The 24176-nt window shown below is 45.3% G+C and overlaps 1 protein-coding gene across 2 annotated transcripts in view; it reads left to right on the forward strand.

The window, feature by feature from the left end:
• The window catches only part of PRICKLE2 (prickle planar cell polarity protein 2), a 101926-nt gene that overhangs the window by 24121 nt on the left and 53629 nt on the right, over positions 1-24176 (forward strand). Inside the window, exon 1 of one of the 2 annotated variants that reach the window (XM_088171295.1) lies at positions 20137-20283. The exons of the other annotated variant lie outside the window; for it this stretch is intronic. The gene's annotated coding sequence lies outside the window, so the exon portion shown is untranslated. Of the gene's footprint in view, positions 1-20136; positions 20284-24176 lie in introns of those variants that run through there. 2 annotated transcript variants of the gene reach the window in all.

Genomic DNA, 24176 nt, shown 5'->3' on the forward strand with positions numbered 1-24176 from the left:
CGAGATGATTACAAGCACTTTGGGCACATGTTTGTGGGGTGCCTGCTTTGCAGCTGGGCTTTTTTCCCAAGGTGTGTAGGTGTCCTTCCTTCAGCCCAGGCACCAGCTGCTGGAGGTGTAGGGCAGAGTGTCCTGAAGAGATGGTCTTGCAACTAAGAGCACATGTTGATGACCTCAGACTGTGAGAGGCCATGATTCACCAGAGCCCTCTGATGAGATTAGAGATTTAACCTCTTGAATTTCTTGAGACCTCTGAAGAAGGAAGAAGCCACTGGTGCACAGACTTGTCCAGTCCTGCAGGCAGGCAGTGAGGCTGGTGGACAGTGGTTTTTTGAGCTGCCAGGAGGGCCAAGAGAATGTGCTGACCATGTGAAAGTGCAGGGTGTGCAAAGGCTTTCTCATCTTCCTTATGGAAATCGGTTTGCAAGTAGAAACAGTTCTGCAATTAGAAGCTCATCTGTCTGTGACTCGGTTGTATAAAACATCTTCACACCTTCCTTGGACTAAATGCAAGGTAACAAAGCTGGGATGCTGACAGCTGGATTAAGGGTGATTATCACAGGATTTCAGGAGAATTAACATGACAGTAAAATCAGAAGAAACCCTGGGAAACAGTAAGAAATACAACAGGAGAAGACACGTCCTGTCAGTCTTCCAAATGGCTGAGTGCTTGGTGTGGTCCAGTCAAAGCAGCTTGGGAAGTGGGAGCAGGTCCAGGGCTGTGGACCTTGGATACATGGCTGGATGGGAAAGGCAGAATCAGATATCTGTCTTGGGGTGTAACTCACCCAATATGAAATAAAATGCAGTCCTGGATTGTTGGTTGTGCTGCAGCCAGGGTGCTATTATGTGCATTTTTATGAGGCATTTTATCTAGGAGCGCTTTTTCTCTTGAGGACCCTTTAAATTGATATTCCACACTAACTTATTCTTATAATTGCATCATGTTTACTGATTCTGGCTCATGAACTTATAACATCTGAATGCTGTAACTGCAAGGCAGCCAGCTTTTCTGGGGGGGGGGGGGGGGGTCTGCCTTGAATAAATACAGGAACAGATAAAGTCGATTAATTAGCTGGCACCCAGCCTCAGTAACGAAGTGGCTCACAGGGTGTTTATCCCGGGAGTTGCACCTTGCCCTGGGCTCTGCCCAGGGGCAAGCAGAGGACAGGTTACCTTATTTCAATTGGCTGCAAGTCTGCTGGTGCAAGATGAAAAGCAGCAGAGTGGAGCCAATGTTCAAAGCTGAAGTCTAAAATCTCCAAGTAGAAAATGGAAGTAAACAGGAATAAGAAAAAGAAGAAAGCTCTTTATTGAAATTCTGATAAACAGCTGAAGTAATGCAGATGAAAAGTGAGTTTGTTGTTGTTAATGAAGTAAACAGGAGTTACACAGGATTTTAAATAATTTGACTTGTAGCTGTTTTTCCTTTTTTGTACTAAACTCGGTTGAGTTGCCTGGCCAGTCATTCAGGGAATACCATTTTACTGGGGAATATTGGTTTTCATCACACCAGCTGCTGATCTGTGGTGCAAATCTGTTGCCATAATATTGTAAGTGCTATTTCACTCGATTCCTGTGGCAGGGTTCCCTCCAGCTGTGGGGTAAAATGGTGACAACACAGCAAAAAGCTCTCCTGACCTTGCCACAGTCAGACATTTCCACTCAGAGAAATGTGCCTTTTTAGAACCTCTTGGGGCTTGCAGAAAATGGGTTTGCATTTTGGGCTGGCTCATGGTGCATTAAGGGGCTTGCCTGGCATGACAATGTGCTCAGAGCTCCAGCAGCTCCCTGGTAGCAAGCTGGGGTTCCCTCTGATTTCCACCCCATCAAAGCTTCCCACATTTCTCAGATTTTCTGCCAAAGTGTGAGTGCAGAGTTTCACAGGCCTTGGTTCAGGTGTCGCACTCTGTGTCTGTCATTAATAAACAGGATTTACATAAGTAAGAGGGTGGAATATTGCTCAGAGCCCTCGTTTGGTGTAGAGTAGCTCTCCACTGATAAACTCTTTATCTCGAGGAGGAAAATAATGTTTAAATGAAATGGATAAGCAAACAGCTGGATTTGGCAAACAGATGTGAGAAGTGGAGTAGAAATCAAATTGTGGAATTGTAACAATAGGTAAAATATTGTCAGGATTCACTGTCCTAGTTCCCCTCTTCCTGTGGTGCAGCAGAGAGGAGGAGCAGGCACGTGGTGACCTGCCCCACAGCCACCCAAGCTTTGGGTGGGAATTTCAACCCACAGTGAACATTTCTTTAAAATCACTGACAAGCAGGAAATTTTACAACAGCTTTGAGAACAGCACGTTGATGGCAACAAAGCAAGTTTTTAATAATGAGGAGTGGAGAACACTGTTATACTCCCAGGATCTGTTGCTCTAACACACAAGTTTGTACTGGGATGCTTTGCTAACATGATTTATTACCAGCCTCATTATTACATGGCCTTTCTAAATGATATTTTATTAATTCCAAGTGTTTGGTGCCTTTGTAATAGAAAAGAGCCAAATCTGACAGTTCAATAGTTTGATGTATTTTTTGAGATCTCTGTACTCTCTCCCTCCAGCTCCACAATGGGTTTCTTTACCCTGAATAAGGGCTTATGTACTGCACATGGAAGTACTATAGAATTAAAACAATTAAACCTTTTTTTTTTCTTTCTGTCTGAGCTCTAGCCTCACTGTCCATCCCAGCCATCCAGAGCTGGAAGAATTTGGGGGGAGACAAAAGCAAGGTGTGGCCATTTTCATTCAAATTCTTTTCTAAAGTAGAAGGTCCCATTTTGAGTCAATAAAATACCTTATGCTTAAAAGAGAAATCTTGATACAAAAGAGGCACAAATTACGGGAGAGCTGTCATAAAGGCTCTTTGGAAAAATGTAAGCAAGATATATGTGTGCTATAGATATAATGTATGTGTAGATCCTGTTCTTTTTTTTCTGTTTTATTTAAAAAGAGGTTTTTTTTCAGTCTCTCTATACCAGTGGTGTGGTCCCATCTGGAAACCATTCTTTCAGACCTGCATCCCTACACAACAGATCACAATTTTGTTGTTTAATATGAGCCCAGTTCCCCCGAGCATTCGGTATATCCAGGCACTGGATGTATTCCTTATCATCTATATTGCCTCATTAATGCTGCACAAACTGACCCTGTAGCTGTGCAGCTGCTTTTGTGTGCCTGGTGTCACCTCCTGCAGCCAAACAAAGGCACGTGCCAGGTCACAAATCTGGGCATGCAATGTAAAAACATGGACTTACAGGGCTGTTAACCACCACAGCCTAATTAAAGCTGGACTCCCATTTTCTAACCCTCTGACCCAACAGATTGCTGGAGGTTTTTTGTTTTGCTGGGTTTTTTCTTAAAAAAAAAAACAAAAAACACAAAACCAAAATCAAATTAAGCCTCAGATGAGAAGTCTGAAGGAAGGGAATTTCTGTGCTGGCTGAAGGGTCACTGGGTGCTGGCCATGTAGATGTACCTTGGAGGCAATTGGATGGGGATCATGTGCTTTAATTTGAGGTGCTCACCTGGGGCCCTTTTTTTTGGCATCCATGGCACTACACATAAATGAACCCCAAACAATTCTCCTTAATGAATTTTTTCCAGATGTAATAAATGTGAGAACTTTTTCTGCTGCTGGATAGGAGAACATGGAAAGTTCCCAGTGCAGCTCAATGTATAAGGGAACCCCACTCCTCCAAAAAGGAGAAAAGAGAAGTCAAGTCCATATGGAAAGCTCTGTTAGAACCAGGAAGAGGGCAGAGGTGTGCATGGGCTCAACCTTCCTGAAATCCAGCAGGATTTGTTATCTCAGTGAAGAAGCTTTTGAGCCCCTCTCTGTGTTTGTCTGGTAAGAGTGGTATGCACCCAAGGAACTATAGAAACAACAAATAATAACAGCGGCACTAAATGGCTTGCTCTAATCAAAAGCAGACTGTTGTGGTTGTATTTGAGCACTGTCATTACAAGAAACTCTGTAATGAGGATTTTTTTTCATTTTTCATTTGCATCAGATTCCCTGTATTAGCATTAACATCCTTCTGTGGAGCCCAAGATATTTACAAATTCAATGGTGCTGCTTCAGTCTTGTGGGAAGATTTTCAGTTCTTATTTAAATCACCCAAGACAGTTACACTAGGCAGATTGGAAGCATGAACTACATGGATAATGGCACACAAAAGCTTTGCTGTTGATGAGGGTCTGTAGTCCTATGCCTTTGGAGACCCAAAGTACTGATACGTAACATATGTAATATATATGATATATATATTGACTCACTGTGTTGTGGTTGTGATGCCAAATGCCCAGAGCATCTGGGAAGGTAAAGATGGACCATCCTTCTGCTGACAGCAAGTGAGGCTTTGTTTTCCTTATTAGATTAAACCCTTCTTGTAGGAAGCTTTGGATTTTGATAGTTGATAATTGGTTTATTCATAAGATAGTGCTCTTATTAATTGAAATGTGAGTTGCCATAAGTACTGTGGTTAATCTTCTCTTTGTAGCAGGGGAGAAAATGTATCTCAGACTCATCTTGACATTCTGTAAGCAGATTTTGCTGTGGCATTAGTTTTGTTTGCAAACAAGAAGCATGTTTATGGTGAAAGGAGTCTATCCCTAATTGCTTGGTATAAAAGCGAGGCTGAGGATTCGTAGGGGATTGTACATCCTCCTTCTCCCCTCACAGTCACCACAGTGCTTCTGCTTCATGATGACTTCACCTCCATCTCTGCCAGCTACTTGAAAGCAAGCTGTGTACCAGCCTCAGCCTCTCACCTCACCCAGGTGTGAGCAGGGATTGTATCTGCTCCTGGGTCAGTTATACCACAGGCAATCCCACCTTGCTGGTGCATTGCATGGATTTGCAAGCCCTAGTACTGCAGAGGTGATGGCTGATTCCATTTGATCATTTCCCAGAAAACAGTCATTAAAGCAAAATATCTTCTCATTTCTGCATCACTGTGTGATCACTCCATCTTGCAAGGTCATCCCTCATCAGCTGAGACATGGGGTCAACACCCTGGATCAACATGTCTGTACAATTTAGCACAAGCTTAAACTGAGAATGGAAACTCTCCTTTTCAGGTTAAGATATTTCTTTAGTTTTCAAGTATCCAGAGAGTTTACAGAGTTTTGGAATACTTGGATCTTGTGTCAGCTTTTATTCTCTTTGGCTTCCAGATGTTAATTATGGATGAACCAAGCAGTGATGCTGACGAGCCCATTCCCACACATAAATGCATATGAAGAATAAATGAGTATCTTGGCTGGAGCAAGCACACACTCCTGCTCTGCTTATGTGATTCCACATACCTTTGAAATAGATTCAAATCCACGTGTCACCATGTCACCATATGTTCTCAATATAGTGAGCATGTGTGTCTTGGGAGATGGAAATCATAGAATCAAAGTGTAATTCAGAGCCAGTTGTTGTCGGTCCAAGTTCATTTATCATCATCATTTTCCTTATCAGTTGTGATTCTGACTGTGGGCTGCTGTTGGGCAGATATTGGCTCTTTCCTGGATGGTGTGGTTGGTGTGTTTGGTTGCAGTGCAGCTGTTTTTTGGCACAATAACATGAACTGTGAAATTCCTTTTTCATAATATTATTTTTCTGCTGTTCATGTGTATGGCATCTTGGAAGTAGAATGTAATTTTGCACATGATTTTTTTACATTGTGGAAAAGCAGTCCAAGAGTATTTGATATTAACAAGATTTTTTTTAATGGGAAACATCTCTGTAGACAGAGACTCAAGTTTTCATAGCTGTCTGTTCAGTAACTACCAGTTGTGTGCTCATTTAAGCAGATGTGTCTCCACCCATTCATTCCCTTCAGTTCGTGTTTATTAGGATGATTTGTTTGGTTGCGAAGCTCGGAGGATTTCAGTCAACCAATTTGCAATAGGAAATAAGAGAATAATAAACTTTGCAGAAGTTGGTGCGTGATCTGATTCAGGTACAGGGGTTGCTAACTGTTTTTTCAGACACGAGCACAGCTGAGGTTGTTGCACACAACAATATCCTGCTGCTCTTGATTTCTTCCGCTGCCTCTTCCTGCATGCACAGACATAGCCAAGGTCGAGGATGCACACCATTACTCACACAATCAATCCCCCTTCCCCTTGGGGCAGGTGGCTGCACTCAGGGACCTTGCATGAACCCTTCTTTTCTCATTATTAGTTGGTTGAAACATTGACTTTGTATCTTGTGCACACACAGTTTTGCAGCAGGCTACCAGTTCGATACCATTCCCTGCTCTCCAGAAGATTTGCAAGGTGTTAACCATTCATCAGAGATTTGCTGTCGAATTCTGTGGTTGTTCAAAGTTCCCAGCAGCTGTTGGCTTTGACTCTCCCGGATACACATTGCAGAAACCACTCTCTTCCACAGTAATCATTCTAGCAGGAATATCTTGGCCCCGGCTGCTTTCCAGTGCTGTCTGTCACTGCTGGTTTGTGTGTTGGCACCACGTGCATTTTGCCACCTGCTGATATCTCAAATACAGTTTTGCACACAGGTGGGCAGAGTCCTTTAGAAATTACTCTAGCACTGTTGTATTCATCACAAGACATGAAAATTCAGCCTTTTCCTATATTGTCTTTATACATCATAGTCTTCTGTTGGGTCTTTGAAAGCCGACTGTGCAATGCACAGTTGGGCTATCAGTAAAGATGCTTGACACTTTCCTACAGTGGCTAGAGAATTGTTTTGAATGTCTCTGTAGATTTCACGTGGTTTGATAAACATGTTTAGTCAATCATCCCTCCCTCTCTGTTTCCTGCAGTGATAATGGATTGTAGAAACCTTAATAAATAAATTCAGGCCGATCCATCAAATAACCAGCTTGAAAAACATCGTGTTTTTCTCTCACTTGGTAAACAGATGCCAGATATTAGGGCTGCGAGTCACAAACCTGAGTGAATTTAATAGGGAGGTTCTCATCATTCCCAGGGCCTTTGCCGAGAGTTGTAAAATAAATGATCCTCATTAATTTTAATATTTCATGAAATCTCACAAAGTGATGGCATTCTGGGCACATTAATACAAAAGCTATAAAATTCACATGTGCCATATGTTATATGAGCACCAAATGGGATTCCTGGGCATCAATATCCTTTTAAATTTGGCTTCAGCAGTGATTCATGACATGCTCGTCCCTGATGAGAACCTTGATATTGCGAGTGACATTATTTCAACGTGTATTTGCTCTGCACAACTGGTTATTGGACTGGATTTATGAAATCCAAGTCTACATGGTGTTTGCTGGCTGTTTCAGCTGCCTTGGTCTGCGTGGTGGCATGGCACCACCAGTGAAGTCTCATTCACCCTGGGTTACATTGCTGGGCTCAGTTGGCCAGGTTAGTGCAGACCTGAGCTCTTTGATTGCTGCTTCCACGCTAATGAGCCAGCTCGGGTTTCTGCATTAAATTCCCCCTTACTGTTTTGTTTTCCTGCTTGCAGCCTCCCCAGGTTCCTCACATTTAGACAGCCTTGGCTAAAAGCAGGTTAGAATGTATCCTGTCTTGGTCTTCCTGACTCTAAAGTTTTTTGGGAAGTGCTCTACCCAGTCAGCATTATGAGGTGCTGTTTGCAAACTTAAAATACTAGACACAACTATACTTTGGATATTCCTCCAGCGTCTGTGCAAATGTCTGTAAAAGTGATCTGCCAGCTGAGTTTAGGGGCTTTTATAATTATTATTTTTTTATTTCTTGCTTGAAAACCGTGGCAGCATGGAGGCTGGACTGTGCCAGCATAGTCTCAGGCAACGCTTGCTACCTGTCTCTGCATTTTGCCCTGCCTCTCCTCGGACACTGCATCTGTTCATTTATCAGAGCTATCCATCATTTCTTAGAGCTCAGCCTGTCTCACCCAGACTACCTTGTGGAAGGGTGATGCTGTGAGGAGCCTGGGCATTTTGACATTGTTCCTTTGGCATGCCAGGCTCCCCCACAGTGCCTGCATCCTGCAGCAGCAGATCCTGGGTCCCTGTGCCAGTGCCAGCCCCAGCGAGGTGGCCAGGACAGCTTGTTCCTGCCACTAGCAGCAAAACAATGGTGTGGTTTGTTTGTGCTCACTTGCTGAGAAGCTAAACCTGTCCCTGAAAGGGGATTTGAGATCCACCCTCGACAGACATGTTTTGATTATAATTGTCTTAATGCACTTTTAACCTGGAGGTTACTCTGCAGCTCACAGAATGGTTTCAAAAATCCTGTCCCACGGGCTTTCCTGTGTGCTGGGCTTTAGTGCCATTAACAAGAAGTACAAAACTGTGGGTTTTTTTCTTCCTCTATTTGCTGATACTTAACATAACAGTCTAATGTGCTTAAAATAGCCCATGTTCTTCCTAAGGCACTAATACAATTTATTTCTTAGTCAGTTTTCAGTTTTTCAGGCTGCTGCTTTTCCTCTGAATAAACAGGTGTGCAGAGAAAGCTGAAAAAAAATATCCAGATATAGTTACTATGTAGGAAAGAAGGGATTAGTTGGCAACATACTTAGGGTTTTGTAGAAATAAGCCCATGAGGTGTGAGTCCTTAGCCCAGTGGAAGTGTAGTTGCTGCTAGACAGTATTTTATACCCTTTGCATGCTGATTTCATAGCACTGTAGATGCCCAGGGGTGGTGTGTGTGTACAGGAAAAAACAGAGGCCAGCACTCTGGATTGACACTGTGAGTTTATCCCCGTCTCTTGGATACCTCTTGAGAGAAAAGTCCAAGGTTCCCGAAAGCATCTAATCAAGGCAATCCAGGAGCAATTAAAAGCCTGCAGGTGTCTGTGCCGCAGAGTGGGTGTGGGCATTGATGAGGAAAGCATCAAGAAGCAACCGGGAGAAAGGCATGGGGACTGAGGTTCAAAATAGAAAACATGTTAAGTGAGAATGGGAGCATTGCCTCCCGCTGCAAAACGTGCCTGAATCCCTGTGCAGCCTCCTGGCTGCGGGGAGAGAGGGGAGAAGCCAGAGCTGGGAGATGAGTGGGAGCCCCATGGCACTCATGAGCCATCAGTGAGGAATTAGCTTGTCTAGGATCTCACTCATCCCCTGAGCATCCCCATTCCCTGGGTATCCCCATCCCCTGAGCATCCCCATCCCCTGAGCATCCCCATCCCCTGGGTATCCCCATCCCCTGAGCATCCCCATTCCCTGGGTATCCCCATCCCCTGAGCATCCCCATCCCCTGAGCATCCCCATTCCCTGGGTATCCCCATCCCCTGAGCATCCCCATCCCCTGGGTATCCCCATCCCCTGAGCATCCTGTTCCCCTGGTATCTTTATTAGGCAGAGGCTGCCCTGCAGTGCTTCTCTCCTCTCTAGGCCTTCTTTGTCCCCTTCTTGGTCCAAGATGGGAAGGCAGGAGGCAAAGACTGGCAGGACAAAGGCAGGGTTAAGCTTTGTGATAGTGCTGCCATATCACTCATTGGTGCTGGGCAGGCAGCTTGCTCGCAGGCAGCTCTCTGGAGGGAATAGAGTCATCTGGAAGGCTGAGGCACACATTTTTCCTTTGCTGCATGGCAGTGGGGTATCACTTTAAATAGGTTTTCTTGATGCGATTTCCACTGTTCACTATCCCCTTGGGATTTTGGCGCGTGTGAGGCAGGCGGGGCAGGTTTCCTAGGCGAGAGACGGTGCAGCACTGTGCCTGCTCACCCTGTGTGTCCCCAGGGACATGTCACTGTGCCTGCTCACCCTCTGTGTCCCCAGGTGTCCCCAGGGATGTGTCACTGGCTGTCTCACTCCTGGCACAACGCTGTGACATCCCGCCCTGGCGTTATCCGCCTGCCGTTCTGGAAGCTTCGTGAGGCTGGAAGAATGTGGAGGAAAAAAAAGATGCAGCTCCAAAAGGGGCTTAGGGGGTGTCACTGCGCCAAACCCAGCAGGACTGAGCAGGAGTTCAGCCCAGACCCTGAACAGATCCCTGCTGTGGGATGAAGATGAGTTGTGGGGATGTTGGGAGGAAACTCAAACTATGTGGTTGCAAGGAGGAGAGGAGGAGAAGCCATCCATGGGTCAGGCAGCCCTGGCCACCCCCAGAGCTGTTGGAATTTTTCATCCTTCCCCCTGTCCAGGGATGCTTGTTTGGGTTTTCTGGTGGTATTGCTGAGATGGGTCATTCCTAGCTGTTAGGGTACTCGGGGGTTAATCTGAGCATTTCTCCATTCTTCCAGCAGAAGGACAGCAAGTCCTTGCTGTGTTTTGTTTTTAATCAGTTGGCCAGTTCAAGTAAAGCAATGTCAGAAAAAATATCTTCCAGTGACAATATGATTAATTCCTTCTTAAGGAAAAATAACAAAAAGAGTTGGGGGTTTTTTTCCTCCTTTTTTTGCCATTACCTGGAGATGGTCTGACAGTAAAGAACCTATGATTAATTGCACCAAAGGAATTATAATAGACACCTTTTCTTGGCACCATCTGTATTTTGTATGATTTTGCTGTTATCTCGTTTGCTCCATGCAGAAAAATTATCTCCAAGACTGCTGTAAGGGATGTAAAATTCCTTTCCTTATTATAGATTGATCTTTGATATCTGCTTTTCTTCAGGAGCTCTTTTATTCCCACAAGTGATACAAACCTTTTGCTGTTTTCCATATATTGCACTTAAGTAGTTCAATACCTTTGGAAGCCCATATGAGAACATTTAATAAAGACTCAATGATTCCTGTATTTTGAAGGGTATATGATATGAGAAATCATATATTGTTTTAATAGCTGAATATATCTATGCTGTTGATTTCAGATAAACCAATATTTTTTAATAAGATAGAGAAATTATACCTTCTTTTTGTTGTTTATATCCACTAGAGTGAGAATATTTTCCCATCTGCGGTTTCCAGTTAAATGGATTTTCAATCTCTCTGAAATTTCTGCTCAAGTCTCAGCAATATTTGCTTAAGAGTAATCAGAGTATTACCCAAATCTCTGTTCAAAGCAACAGTGACCTTACCAGTGGTAAGCAATAATTGGATTATTTTCAGAGATGTAGGAAGGCTCACTGTAATAACAAAGGAAGAAATACCAAATGATAACACCACTTGTCTTCAGCACTGTAAGCCACAGCACTTCCATAGGATAGTTTTAATAGCTTAGCATATTATGGATACTGAGTGAGAAAAGCAGAGATGCAGGGATTAGATGCTGCCTTGCAGTTTGGGGGGATGCATGTGCTTATGGTGGGGGGTTCTTTTATTTATTATAAAATCCTTAAGGTTGGAAAAGACCTCTAAGATCATGAGTAAAACAGTTAACTCAGCATTAAACCATATATCCCAAACAATAGCCACATGCCTTTTTGGTTTTTATTATTATTATTATCAGTATTGTTATTATTGAAGTACTTTGGTCAGGGTGTGATGCTCTGTATGTACCCAGGGCAGTGCTCACCTGCCTGCAAGGTGAGTTTCAGCAGGTGCTGCCTCACTCTGATGGTGCACACACAGACACAGCCCAAAGCATCCTCCCGTGGTGGCTGGGACATCTCTGTGTCCCAGGTCCCTGCTCACACAGCCTGGCCCTGGGTGCAGGAGCAGCATTCCCCTGCAAATACCAGTGAGGTTTCCTCCAGAAGACACATTGGAAACCATTTGGGAGAGCAAATCCATACCCACCCAGTGCTGGTGAGCCTGATTGCCTCCCTGTCTGCTTTTAATTGTAATGAATTATCTGGCTCAGCACAGTGGGGTGCTGAGACTCTTGGCTGAAACTTGTGTAATTCACGTGAGTGTTTACATAAAAGCCAAGTAAATGTTAAGCTTCCTACAGATTCCAATATACATGAAGCCTTGTTTGTATTCAGTTTGGGAGAGTGGGGAAGCAGAGCAGCCCATATGGCTGTGCACTGGAGCAGGGAATGTGTGTGGCTGTGCATACACATGCACAGGTCTCTTGTGGCACTTCAAAACAGGGTTCAGTGGTGGCTGTGGTAGTCCTAGTTAATGGGTGGACTCGATGGTCTTTGGAGGTCTTTTCCAAACTAAATGATTCTATGAATTGCACATGTTAAAATAAAAATGTTGACCCTTAATTTTCCCCTGGAGTGGTTTTTGTCATTACTTACCTGGTTACCCTGCCAAAAAAATAATTCTGTATAATTTTGGTTTATTAAGAGAAGCTCAAGGGCACAGAGGAGTTTTTGCCTCTTGACCACTAAAAAAAGAGATGTGTGCCATCGAAGCTACCAGTGTCCTTTGATGTCCTCCCATGTGCCCATATCATGCATCTAATTACTACAAATGATCCTCCTGCAGCCCAGGCTGCTGTGTAATTCTAACCAAGTCTGCTCACCAGATGGGATCCTTTCTAGGCAAGAGCTGGGCAGTGTCTGTCCCCACACTGGTGACAGGAAGCATGTCACACAGGTGGGAGAGGTGTTGGTCCTGACCTGGGATGGCACCTGGCTGTGCCCTGGTGGGTTCAGAGGTGACCCTTGGCTCTAACACAGGGTCTGGCTTTCTTGGCTTCCCCCTGACCTGAGAGGAGCCAAAATTTGTGATGCTAAGCATCAGCCAAGCCCTTGTAATTGTCCTGGCAAGGCCGGGTTTGCTTTGAAGTAACCAAACCAGGCTGTTAGAGATTTTGCATTAAGATAATTCCCTGGGCACAGTGCAGCCAGGAGATCTCTATACCTGGATGTAATTTATTTTTAGAAAGCATATTTAGGTGCATAATGACCTCATTATCGTGCCAGTTGCAGCCCTGCCTGTTTAAGAGTATTTAATTGTTTTCATTCCCTGTGCACAGCCGTGTAAGTGGATAGGGCAGAAACAGGAGAGGAAGGGAGGCTGCGTGATGGAAAATTATAAAGAATGCTGAGACAGAAAGCAAAGTGCTTGTCTTGAAGCATCCCTGTAAGATTCCTTCCCCAAAGCATCCCGATATTCAGGGAACTTGCAGTGTTTTGGAGCTCTTTCCTCCAAAGAGGAGAGACGGCTCCTTCCATTGCCTTTCCAGGAGCCACAATTCTTTCCTCTCTTAGGTTTTTCTGCTGGAAAAAAAAAAAAAAAAAGTTTGAAAGGCAACCTAAGCTCCCCTTCATCAAATGTCTGGAAGCTGGGGATTGAGGAGGGAGATTCAGACACTGCCCCTTCCTAGCTGCTCCCCAGGGATTTCTGTCATGTCTGCTTGCCAAAATCTCGAGGTGTCTCTGCCCTTCCCCAGAGACCCCCCCAGCAAAGAGAGGAGCCTGCTGCACCCTTTCCCCCTTCCCCCTCCCAACCACATCTTTTGTCTCTTCAGTACTGGTCGTTGTCATCTCTTAGGCAGCAAATGGGACAAAATTCCCTGAGAGAAAGGAAAAAAAAAAAAAAAGGAAAAATCCTAACCTCCAACACCTCCTCACTGCTCCTGTGCAAGAAAATGTATAAAAGCGGGTAAAAGAGAAAGAAAAGGAAGGGGGGAAAAACCCTCTTATGTTTCTCTGGCAGTGGTTTTCCAAGGAGCCTTGATTATTCAGCAGCAGTGGAAAAAAAATACAGAAGATGTAAATAATCTTCAGGATTATGCTAAAGCCAAGCTTCAGTCATTTTCCTGGAAAAAAAATGCATGAGGCCTGTGCATTTAATAACGATCAACCAGAATTTCTCTAGGGCTTCTTATATTTTCATTAAAAGGATCAGTTGTCTTGAAGAGAAATGGTAATTCTGGTATCTACGAATACCCTTTGGTTGGGAAGCATGTGGTTCAGGTTGGTATGCTTCTGTGATTGGGCTTTTTCCTCCCGTTTTCTTTTCGTTATACTAATGTACATTCACATCCATGGTTACACAGTAAAGTGATCAAAAGCAAAGAGTTGGTTTATCATGAAATGGCAAACCAGGGCTGTACTTTGCGGTGCAGGATGTATCAAGATAAAAACACAACATGATTTTTAGCTTTCCCTGTGTTTATGTTTGGTGCCAGAGGTACTCAAGTGATTTTTCAAAGTGTATACATTGCAGTCAGGTTAAAAAAAAAATGATAGTATCTGTTGAAATCTATACAGGATCTTACTCACCCTGCTGGGCTTAATTTTAGACTATTGAATTTATCGTTCAAGTAGAAAAAATGGGTTTGTTGTGTGTATTTAATCAAGTGCAGGAAAAAAGTTTCACAGGCATCATTCATCTTTGCAAGCCAATTTTGATTTCCATTTTGTAGAAAAGCCCTTCCCCAGTAAAACGAACTCATTTATTGTGCAGATCTGATGGCACCGAGATTACAGCTGCTGGCAGGTACCAGCTGGCTTATGGGGACACTCCCCATATGGATTTTTGTTTTTATGGGGTTTCAGTGTTGAGAACTGTGTGTTTAATCACTGTAGAAACGCCGGGAGCCAAGGATTTAGGGATGCTTGGAAAAAAAAAGGGAAAGTGCATGGTGTTCCCATTGCAGCTTCCAAAACACGAGATGTGCTGCAGACGCCGGCGGCTGCTGGATCACCAGCAACTGGCAGGGCTTGGGATGCTGGTGCATCCTTAGGCAGCTTTTATCCTCCACATCCATGTGCCCTCCTGGGAAGCCTCATCTGTGGAAGAGGTGCTCATCCCTCTCACGGTGAAGCCAGGAGAGCTCAGGCAGTTCACTGGGTGTGAAGGAGGTCTGTGGTCCTGCTCTGCTCAGCTCCTGCTCCATTCCCCAGGCTCTGGCTGTTTCCATGGAGTGCAGTACCCGAGGTGATGAGAGCAAGGTGAAGAGGGGAATTGTCCTTCATAACTATTGTCAAGGAGCCACTCAATGAATGCATCTCTTCTGTGTGAGGCACAGCAAAGGTTACACCTCCCAGCAGACAAGGCTGCAGCTGAAGCGTCCTCTGGGGGGAACCCTACTGGCTGCAACTGCAGAATATTTTAGTATTTAATAAAGACTTGAAGAAATGTCATGATTTGCCAGTCTGGGCTTTGGTGGCACATGGGTAGTGCAGAAGGTACTTTGGCTGTGGTAGTGGTCACACATGTGAGCAGCCAGTGAGGTGCCTGGCTGGCATAGCTTGAGCAAATTTTGGGCAGGCAGGCATGGAAATCCATGTCGCAGGAGTGAGGTTAGTGAAAACACTTGGCTTTGTATCAGATAGCCCTTTGTGTGTGGGAGATACTCTGATTTATTAGTGCAAGAGCTTTTCAGGGTGAGACAGTGGGGCTCGCATTGCTCACAAACAAATCCCAGTCATCACTACTCAAACACCTGTTTGGGGTTTGTTACCAGCAGCCTTTAACTCAAGAAACAGTTTCTGTCCCTCCAGGTTAAGACATAGGCAAAGAACTGGCTGGGGGAGAAAGAAGTTATAGTTCCTAAGCTGCAGGAAGGGAGCACTGATATTTTTCATAATTTGAAGTACTAAAACCATAATCTTCCAGTTCTGTTTATGAGCACCCTGGCTGTCTCATACATCTGTGGGTTGCTACAGCAATATATTCTTCTTCAGGTCCAGGCGTGCCAGGGGTGGTGGCTTGTGAGCTATTCTGGCAATACCAAAGAAAAAAAAAAACACAAAAAAACCCCAAAACCCCCAAACCAAACAAAACTAACAAACTAACAAAACAAAGAAGAAACCTGGGAAGGGGGCAGGGAGGGTATGTGATGCCAAGTGGAACAGCTCTGTCTCACCTGCCTCGAAGAGAAATGATGGAACACTGAAGGAGACAGGCTCCATCGCACAGATTAATGTGCAGTGTTTGAAAGCAGCCAAGAACATTTTATACACACACGGCGGGGCTGGAAGGAGCTGGGTGGCTCATCTCTGCAGAAACCATTCCTTTCCCTAAGAGAGCATTTTTAAAAAAATAAAAAGGAGAGTACAAAGGTCTCCAGGAGAGCTCAGCTGCTCAGGCAGTTTAATTGGCTGAAAGTAGAGCTTTACAGTTGGGATTAATGTGAATATTTCTTAATAATGTGTGGTGACACATTGTCAGGAGTTCCAGGGTCAGGACTGCAAGGCTGCACAGTGGTTGCAATGAAAATTCTTGCCTTTCCTTCTGGTTTTTATTACTACAATAACTCCCAATAGTGCATATTGAAAGGGAGATGTTGTTAAGTTGGTTTCTTCATTTATTCCTGCAGAACTAGTGAGAAAAGTGGAATGATGAGAGGAATAACAACTTGCAGAGCCTGGCAGTGATACCTGTATTGTGGGTTAGCCAGTGGATCCACACAGGTTTTGACCTGCACACAGGGATGTGCAGTGCACCAGTATAAACCTAAGCAAAACCCACCAGAAAGCAAGTAAAAGTGATTTAGCAGTGCTTGAGGTGGCTTAGCAGGACCTGAGACCATTAGCGTTTTTACAAGCATTTTTCAGCTGGCCTTACTGCCTTTTAACTCTGTGGGTCTCCCCTAAGTGACCACCAGCACAGGTTGCCTGCAGGGAGGAGGTGGCTCTGCTGTCCCTGCTCCCAGGAGCCAGGGTATGTCTGCAGCTGTTGTTGAGGGTTATTTTGCTGCTCCTGTTTATTTCCCTTTTTTCCTTCTTTCTCTCACCTTCCCTTCCCTCCTAGTAATTTTAGAGCAGATTCTGGGAAGCCTGCCTCCTTGATCAGCATGTGTAATTGCCACCAGCCCTAATGGGATGCACTCAGAAGAATGTTTCTGTAATTTCCCTGCACTCCCACCTGCCCTTGCCCTCTCCAGGAGTGATTGCCTCCACAGCTTTATAATCAACAGCCCAGCACAGAAGAGAGGTTCCTGTGCCTGGAGCCACTGCAGAGCAATGAGGCTGAAGCCTTCCCCACTCCCTCTAAAGCCTGTGCCTCTCTAAATTAGTGGCACAACAGCGAGCAGCAAGCACACAGCTGATAAAAGTCTCAGCAAGGTGTTTGTTCCTGTAATGATTGTCTTTTATGCCCAGATAATTTTGATAGAGTTGGACTTCGAAGCCCACTGTCATCAGGGTGGAGTGAGCTGACCTGTTAATCATAAGAGGAATTAATGGGAATTACAGCTGGTGGAGCCCCCCTCTCTGAAGAGCTTGGTTCAGGGGTAGCACTGGAGGGGAATTTAAAAACGAAGCAGTGTGTGTTGTCTTTAGAGCTGCAGATAAAGTGGCAGCAAGGCAGTTCCCCGGGGAGAAAGGAGGTGTGGAGGAGATAAACTCCAGGAGCACAAACACCAGATTAACAGCCTAATTCTGAGGAGCATGAGCACACATGCATTTTCATTGCATCCACTTGGTAATTAATGGAGACTTTTAATTTAACCAAGAGGGAGGCCAGAGCCGCCAGGATTTGCGACTTTTTGGTGTCTGTGTCCAAAGGAGACCCGGGTGGGGTGATCCTGCATTGCCTCTCTTGATGGGACTCCTGTGGTGTAAGTTGATTTAGCACCATTGATGTGAAAGTGAGCTGAAATACAAAAGATTCCTGCTGATGTTTTTACCCCATCTTTTACCCCAGTCCTGACTATCTGCAGATATTACCAAACAGCTACTAGATAAACTTCACCAAGCATTTCCTCCCAGTTTTCTTTTCAGGATAACTTGTGTTTAAAATACCATATATCCATGCAGCCTGTAGAGATTAACAGAATGTTTATCTCATCCATGCAGAGGACTCATAAAGTCTTTAAATAGGCTTTATATTGGTGTTTCTCAAAGGAAGGGTTGATTATCTGGTCTCAAATATCCAAAATGTGGTCATTGTGTGCCTGAGCATGTGTACACAAGAGCTCTCTGATGAGTAGCTAGAGAGGCTGCTCAGACAGACCTTACTTAGGAATCTGTGAAGAATAGCACAGCAAGTTGCATTGAAATGCTGTTGTCATTGTGCATTCCAAATGCATGTGCCAGGGTGTGAAACAGAGGACAGCAATTAGTCAGTCCTGTTAATAATGAGTGTGGTGCTGGGAAGGGAAAAATGATGATAGAATGAGTTCTTTCTTTTGCAACAGTAAATGGAAGGTAAATGGCATTTGGTCAGTTCCATGTGTGCACTTCAGGAGTTTTTAAAGTCTGCTTATCAGTTTGGGTACTAACAGATAGGGAGGAGGGGTAGGTTTTATGCAGAAGCAGCAGCAGGCTTGTACTTTGGGAACCATGATGAAGTGGTTTTCTTCCAGGACAGCTGAAGAGGGATGCCCTGAGTGAAGGTGATGTCCTTGCCCAGCACTGATGGAACCATGGGCACCCCTGTGCTGTGCCTGCCAAGGAGGAGTTTCCCTGTCCACCTGGCTCCCTCCAGCAGCAGTGGCATTCCCTATTTCCCCAGAGAGCAGCAATGGAACTGCCAGTGCTTGGGGAATAGCACAGCCAGAGAGGAAAGGCTGGTTTGGGAAGAAAGAGCTGTTTCACGAGCAGGTACATGGAGCTGAGTGTCCTGAGTAGCAGCAGTGATGCTGTGGGATGGTGTTTCCTGTGACAGAGACCAGCAACGTGGGTTGGGACACAGAACCCACAGCCTGAGCACATTGCAAAGGCTACGTGGACACAGCCTTTGTGTGAAGTTTACTGTGTGGTTGCAAATGAGGGTGTGAAAGTCCCCATGCAGAATATGTGTTCAGGGAAGGGTGAGCACCTTTCCTCAGGGTGTCCTTCAAGGATTTAAGAGCAGGGAGAAAGTACATTACACTGATCTCTGATGATGTTGAGTCTGGCTCGGCTGAGGCTGGCACCGGGTGGCACAAGGGTGGCTTTAACTCTGTGTTTGTCATGGGGAAGCTCAGAAGGTCCCTGTTTGCTGTCCCATGTCCTGTGGTGAGGTGCTACTGCTCACCTACAGAGCAACCCAGGTTAAATAACACCGCGGGGAAAACTCAGACTTGCAGGGGAGGGTGGGGAGAATATATTTTGGGTAGTCTGTCAGTCAGCTTGACACTAATTGGTTGCAGTAAGTAATCGTTCTCCATGTAAATTAGACTCCAATTTCCTCTGTAGTCTGTCTGTTTGCTGTGTGGGCTTCGGTCTCTAATTAGGCTCTCACGTGGCAAACCTGGTTTGTAAGCTGCTTTTGTTCCTGGAGAGCCAGGCTCAGCCCTCCCCGAGGCTGCCAGTGCTCTTCCAGCCCCGCTCCCCTGTGGAATGTTTCTTAGATTAACACTGCCAAGTTCTAAGTTCTTCTTTTAATGTACATTTTGATTACTTCTATATTTAAAGCTTGCAGTGGTGGTGGGGTTAGAATGCAAAGAGGCTTATTGGATTTGCAATGGGAATACCCCTCCGAAATGCTTCCTCTGCGTTCCTGGAAGCTCACTGCTCCATGAATAGACCTCATTGAATCCCCAGCCTGTGCTCGGGCTGGGGCAGCTTGCCCACATCTGGATCGTGCTGCCTGTCCTCCGGAACACCTGGAGTGCAGACCACTGGCTCCCCCCTCGCTTGGAGGAGCTGTGTGAGCACATTCAGAGGTCACCCAGATGCCAGCCCACGCTCTGGAGCTGCTCCAGGGTTGCACATCTGTAACTGAGTGCAGCAATGTGCAGTTGCACGAGAGGCTTTTTTCCCTGCCTGTCGGTTGTTTGCAGATGAATGCAGGTTTCCAGGTCGCTGCCTGCAGCCCTGTGCTTTCTGTAGCCCGAGTGTCAATCAGGGTCAAGCATCGAGGTCTGTGTATAGCACAGAAAGATGTATCTCTACAGACAGTGTCTGCACCAGGCTGGAAAAAAAGGCAAACCGTGTGTTTTGGCCAGCCAGGCTGTTTGCCAGCAGCACTTTATGATTCAGTAGTTACCTTTGTGAAATTCAGTATAGCTTCAGGAACCATGTGCTGATGGTTTCTGCAAACCTTCTCCGTATGTGTTACAGCCCTGCCCCAGATGTGACAGGAGCACTGGTAGGCTTTCTTACAAACAGTGCTTTTATTGGCATGCTGAAATTTACCATACTGATTTTTGATCTGGTGATACAGGCTGAGAGTTGCCAGCTTTCTTCAACGCTCTCACATGGCTGTTGCTCCAAGTAAGTAAATAAGAAACTTTTTTTTTTGTGAGAGAGAGGCGAAATAAAACTGAGCACGGGGGTGTATTTTTTATTGCTTGTCTTTGTGTGATTTATACATTGGCAAGGTAACTTTGCTTTCATACCGCTAGTCAAAACTGGGAAGGATGTTGCCTCTGCGGAGAGCTACATTTAGGTGAAGGGACAGGATTGGATCGGGGTTTAGGGTTTTCACCAATAAGCTAAAGCTGTGGTGGGCGTCACTCCGGCAGCCTGGGACCAGGGACCTGCCCCCCCAGATGACCAGAGCCCCTGGCCGGGCACAGGCAGCCCCAGCTCCGCGTTCTGCCATCGCTGAGGATGCTCCAGGGTCTGTCCTGCCGCTCCTTCCCCCTGCCCTCACCCCTTCCCTGGGGCTTTTCCAGCGTGTGAATGCCTGCTTAGCCGGGGTAAGTCATCGCGCCCCGGGCACAGCATCTGAAAGTGTAAGTGGCTTTAATGCTTTACAAATGTTGGCGTGAGGAAATGGTTTTCTTTTCCAGCTCTGATTCCTGCCTGCCTCTGCGAGCATCGGTTCCCTTTGCAGGCAGAGTCCGGGGCAGGCAGGGGCTGTGCTGTGTCCTCTGTAACATTTGACTTAATATCCAGACCTGTAAAACTTTGCCTTGATGCAGACGTGACGTCTGTCGCCAGTCCCTGAGCTGCTCCTGCTTTTTCACTCTCTTTAAAACCCATGAAGAGTAAAACCCCGCGGGAGGCTGTAGCTTATCTTCAGCTCCGAGTTTCCAGACGTGCTGTGTGTCTTCTCAGCTGTTGCAAGGATATGTGTGGAATGACAGAATGCGGATTTTGGGTCTTTGGCAGCTGTGTTTAATGCAGGATAAAGGGGTATTTTAACTTTGGGATGTTGGATTTCTTATGCCTTTGTTAGTATGAATTCAGGAGAAAATCTCCAATTTTCTTTGAGGCAAAACAAAAGCTTCTTTTGAAGGAAACAAAGTGTTTTAAGTACTTAATCAACTTGCTGATTTCAGTTGCTTTAGGATAATTTAGGAATTAAACAGAAGGAGGCTGTGTTAGTAACAAACTGTGGTTTTGGTTGGAAACAAGGATTCATTCCTGCTGGAGAAGGCAGAGGAAGCCTCAGCCCATGGGCAGAGCTGCTGAGTCTGTTTGCTAGGCGGGGGGGTAGGGGTTTAACAGCATCCTCTATTTGCCTTTGTTTAGGCACTGCAAATTATTTGTGTGCTTTAGGATTCCTCCTCTCCTTGAGCAGATGTTTTGTCTGTGCAACTGGTGGAATAATTAGTGAGAGATGTGGCACTGGTGTGCAAACACCCCTTGGGGGCGGGTAGAGAAATCCCAGTCCATCCTGGGAGCAGCTGGCTGAGGAGCACAGTCAGCACAAGATGCCAGAAGCAAAATTCATATGGCCCAACGTATTTGATTTTATTTCTGCAGAGGGTTTGTTCTCCCCGCTGCCAAAAGCAGGCAGGGGCTGCATCTTAGGGCAGAAGACCCTGCTGCTGCTTATGGTGAATTTCTCTCAACACGTGAATCATTCACTTGGGATTTTTATGGTGGTGGCTGGGGATGATTAAGTGTTCAGACTGTAGGAAATTACCAGGAGATTTGAGTGTTTTCCTCAGTGGTTTTGGCCCCAGTAGTGGGGTGACATGGGAAGCTCTCCCTGTGTGATCAGGCTGACTGTAGATTTTGAAGTCGCAGGTTGTGTGAGCATGTTTTTGCTCAGCTGCCATTTCAGTAATGGCAGCAACATGCTGCTTCCTCTAATGATCTTGATTTAAGTTATCGGTTATTTCCTTAATTAGCTTCTTCATCTACTTACACCTTAAATGAGTCTAGTTGTTCACCCAGAGAAGGGGAAAAAAGTTCTTTTTTTTTTTTTTTCTCTTTCAAAGGGTGGCAGTGGCAATGTGCTGGTGTGTGTGGCTCTGACTCCAGGAGATGTTGGTGCTTCTTGGGGGATGACTCTCCTGGCAGCACGAATTTGAAATCAGATGTAGATGTACATTTATTCCTGGCATCTGTGCTATGCAGACAAACAAAATGAATTGAAGTGGTCCTTTGAAAGCCCTATTCGTGTGTATTAACTTGACTGAGGCTGGGGTTGTGTCTCAGGGATTCTGAAGGGGATAAAGTATCTTCTAATCGCCAGTGGACTTTATATTTCCCATGCACGAGCACATGGCACTGTGGTTGACCACCCAGTGTCTCCACACAGCATTTCAAAAGCATCCTCTCCAGCTGGCACCAGTTCCTCACCAGTATTCCCCACACACTGTCCTTTGCTGCACTTCTCCCTGAATCTCAAAGACACTCAAATGTTTCTCTTTGGACACTCCTTGTGATACGTGTGGCAGCAGCCCCTGCTTCAGCCCAGCCTATTCTGGCTTTAGTACTGTTCCTGCTTTAATACTGTTTATTCCTTTAATGCTATTCCCTTCGTTAGCCTTAGCTTCACACTCTGCCTGGCGCAGAACTCGCTGAAACACATATTGCGTAATGAGCCTGCTTCCATATTTAAATCGGAGAGACAGGAGCTGGGACTCTCCCAGCTAAAATGGAACTAAATGCTTGCCCTTCAGTTACATTGAAGCATTGAAGTGCCAAAAAACTATGTATTTGGGAGAAATTACCGAAAGTTCTGACGTACACAAGCTTTAGTCCTTTGAGTCTTCTACATTTTTAGCCGTTTGGCATGAATTTGGGCTGTACGACTTTCCTCTGTCAGAGAAAACATTTCCTGTGGCCCATGTGAAAGGCAGAGCATCACCCTGAAAAGCAAAACCACAAACGTGTCTCCAGCACCAGCACTCACTCCAGCTGGGACCTGCTTGGATGGCAGTGCTGGGAACCCCACGTGTCACGTTTGGCAGCACACACAAACCCCAGCCCCAGTGCTGCCAGCCCAGCTGGCTCTGGGCTCTCAGTACTCTTGTGGTCTTGGGTATCCCAGGGGAATTGCAGCTTCTGGGTTGTGAAATAGCTGAGGGTTGGTGGGAAGGACTCAAATACAGGAATTCTAATGGTCCAGAAAACAATATCCTAATATTTATATGTCATGACTCCTAAATGATTGTCATGATATTGTGCAAGCAGGCGTGGTACATCTTGTGGTCAGCTGTGCTTTGGACACCATGGTCACCAATATAACAATGCCTCTGGGTGATCCATGTTCCCTTACATCTGTCCTGGATTGCTTATGTAACCTTGGACAAATCATGGACACCCTCCAAGCCACAGATGGGGGAGAACAGCAGAGTTCTTGTTGCAGCTGTTCAGGAGTTGGTGTCAGAGCAGAGCCAGCCCCAGAGTGGTACCCAGGGATTCATGTATCTGGAGGGTACCTGCAGTGGACCCCTGTTGTAAGAAGGACCTCCAAATGCAATGGAAGAAGACATTAAAACCAAATAAACTAGACTCAAGAAGAAAATATATTGCAGGCTTGTCCCCTCTGCTTTTCTTCCTCTGCTGATCCTGGGAGGAGGTAGCTGAGAGGAAATATTTGCTCTTAACAGGGTTCGATTACCCTTTGCATTCCTTGGAAATCTGTGTTTGGATTTTGCCCTGTTGGTGTTGGTTTATGCAGTGATGTTTCCAGCAGATTGTATGGGTATAGTTCCAACTCTTGGTATTTTGTGCAAAGATAAAAAAGAAAGAAGGATGGTACTGAGTAATGAGGTGGCTATTTAATCACAGCAGGACTCGCAGGAAAATGTGCATTAAGTATTTATGGGACAGTATTCATTAACATTTTCACTCTGTTGGCACTGGGCAGTTCAAAAAAGCTGCCGAGAGAATTGGAGTCTGTGTTGCACAGCCACAGACCTGGAAAGGGCTGCAGCAGAGGAAAGGCATGAATTCTGGCTTTGTTACCAGATGTGTCCCTCGTAGCTGGCATTGCATTTGGAGTTGCAGCAGTAAGCAGGATTTCAGTAGTTTCACTTACCGTTCTCAAAATGCTTGTGGTAAATATTTTAGGTCTGCTTTTTCTGGCTGCCGTGTCTTATGAGAGTGCAAGTGGCTGACACTGAACCCCTGGTTTGCAGGCAGGCAATTAGAGAGATAAGCCTAAGTGACTTCATGTGTCTCCTTTTAGATTGCTCTGAGTTGATGTAAAGGGCTGGGATTAGCAGAGATTGAGTTCTCAGAGTGCTGGAAACCAGCTGTGGCCAGGGGCCTCATCCAACATGAGCTGTAGGTACCGAGTTACAGAGTGAGTTTTCTGTGGGCATGAAATGATGCCAGGAAGATTAGAACTGATGATAAAATGGTATTAATGCTTGCTTCATTAACAGCATAGAAGGTATCAAATTAC

This window comes from Sturnus vulgaris, chromosome 11, assembly GCF_052056855.1.
Source record: "Sturnus vulgaris isolate bStuVul1 chromosome 11, bStuVul1.hap1, whole genome shotgun sequence".
Taxonomy (NCBI): Eukaryota; Metazoa; Chordata; class Aves; order Passeriformes; family Sturnidae; genus Sturnus; species Sturnus vulgaris.